Source organism: Carlito syrichta, unplaced genomic scaffold (assembly GCF_000164805.1).
Source record: "Carlito syrichta isolate Samal-C Ts95f unplaced genomic scaffold, Tarsius_syrichta-2.0.1 Scaffold308692, whole genome shotgun sequence".
NCBI lineage: Eukaryota > Metazoa > Chordata > Mammalia > Primates > Tarsiidae > Carlito > Carlito syrichta.
In genome coordinates, this window is record NW_007252788.1 from 31,169 (window position 1) to 33,400 (window position 2,232).

The 2,232-nt window shown below is 44.3% G+C and overlaps 1 long non-coding RNA gene across 1 annotated transcript; it reads right to left on the bottom strand.

Annotated features, from left to right (window-relative positions):
- Nucleotides 1–1,598: 1,598 nt before the first annotated feature.
- Nucleotides 1,599–2,226, bottom strand: LOC110596333. The gene is made up of 2 exons (XR_002482394.1): nucleotides 1,901–2,226; nucleotides 1,599–1,672 (listed from the first exon to the last, which is right to left on the bottom strand). It is a non-coding gene; the product is annotated as an uncharacterized LOC110596333 (long non-coding RNA).
- Between the last annotated feature and the right edge of the window lie 6 nt (nucleotides 2,227–2,232).

Below are 2,232 nucleotides of genomic sequence, written 5' to 3' on the forward strand. Positions count from 1 at the left end.
TTTTCTACTTATAATAGAAACTGAATTCATAGAAAGTATTTTAGAATAGGTCATGCTATGTCAGGGAATTATGTTAGTCCAAGCATCATCAAACATGATACCATCAGGTTTTATAAGAATACAACTAACTTTTGAAATTTCATTGCTCGCACCTTCTACTAATTGTGATTTTGGCTTTAGTACAATTACAGTTTGTGTTTGGGTTTTATTTCAGAAGCTTTGTTGCTGATGATCAGCCTTATATATCAGGATTAGGAATTAGATACTTTTATAGAAATTAAGATAGATACATAGGATTTTTAGAATAGCCATTTTGTTAAGAGATCATAATCAATTGTTCGTGGAAATGGCCCAGCGTGATCTTTGAACTGGGCCATATTCTTTAGGTACTGGTCTGACCTATAATTAAGAGTTTTTTATAGTACAGGTAAAGTTAGCACAGAATAAGAAGGTATTAGGATTTAAGTCAGTCATTAGGTGTTGGGTATGCATAAGTTTTAGAAGTTATTGACTATTAGGATTTTATGATATTAAAACTGTTGTATTGCTTTTGAGGAACATAAACCAAGCATAAGGAACAGTGAGATAATTTTGGGATTTTCCTTCCTCATGCTTGGGGAAAACGCCTGGTGGGCGGGGGTGCCCCCCCAACCTGGCTTTGTGTTCATGTAAAACTCTTGTGATTTGATTAAGATTGTCCTTTCTCATGCTAAGGAAAATGCCTGGTGGGTGAGGATGCCCTCCACCCACCTGGCTTTGTGTTCATGTAAAACTCTTGTGATTTGATTGGGGTTGCCCTTCCTCATTCCTAAGGAAATGCCTGGTGGGTGGGGGGCGCCCCTCACCTATCTGGCTTTGTGTCCACGTGAAAGTCTTGTGATTTGACATGAGAAAATTTGGGATAAAAGACTCACGTTTGTTCCCAATAAATGGCTTCTCACTAGACAGAGTCCAGTCTCTTTCTTCCCTTCTATTCTCCCAGAATATTCACCGACGCTGCCACATCTTCCAAGGGACTTCCTAATTCTCTTTGCAGGGGCTGGTCCCCTGCAGCTTTGCAGCAGCTGCTGCAGACATCCTAGGCCCTGAAGTTTTCCTAATCTGCCTGCTCTACCAGTATAGTTGGGGGCGCTGGGGAGCCAGATGACACCTGAGGTTCAATTCCAGCTCCCAGTTGCTTTTTTTTTTTTTGAGACAGAGTCTCACTCTGTTGCCTAGGCTGGAGTGCAGTGGCATGCTCACGGCCACCTCAGTGTTGACCTGCTGGGCTCTGGCGATCCTTCTGCCTCAGCCTTCCAAGTAGCTGGAACTATAGGCATGTGCTAACACGCCTGGCTAATTTTTGATTTATTGTGGAGATGAGGTCTTGCCAAATTGCCCAGGTTGGGATTACAGGCTGAGCCACCAAGCCCAGTCCCCAGGTGCTTTTTAGCTGTGACATTGAAGAAGTTCCTTAGCATGTCTCAGATTCCTATCAGTAAAATGGCAACCTTGATAGTGTTGATGGAGGTGGACTAGATAATCCAGTGCTGTGTGCCTCAGTACATAAGTGCTACTATTATTGTTGTGGGAAAACAGAGAGACCATGACACCCAGGCTATCGTAGGAAGTTGCATTTTATTAGTGCTGGCACTGCATGACTCAGCGGGCTAATGCTCCAAGGCTGAGCAACCTGGAGAAAGAGAAGGGTTTTATCTGTTAGTTTAGGTAAGGGAGGGGGATTGGGTTGTATGGCTATACATTTTTTCTCTGGAATTTGCAAGGTTGTACTTAGCAAAACCAGATTTTCAAGCAACGAATTGTCTCCAGGGTATACATGACAAGCAGGGATTGTAAACTGATAATTCACAAAGAGAGGATGGGGGGGTGGGGTGAGGTGAGATTGTGACTTGATTACTACCTTGCATTTCCAGGAAAGTGGCTTGTGGCTATTGGGGTTTTTCACATCCATGTCTAGCAGGTTGGGAGTTTGCAGGTTGATTTTTAAAAGGAATAATTTAAACTGTTTTTAGCCCCTCTCTGCCACATTATTATCAAAGCAAAGCCATCGGATGCGTCACTGGGCTACATGGCGTGAAGTGGATTGAGCTGGGAAAGGCCTGCACGGGACCTGGGACACAGAGCTACTCAGGACGCTCTCAACCGCCTGGTCTACTAGGCATCCCCTTCACGATCCGGTTTCTACCTTTCCGGGGCTCAGAGTCCCGGGAGGGAGGCTAGGGGGAGGGCGAC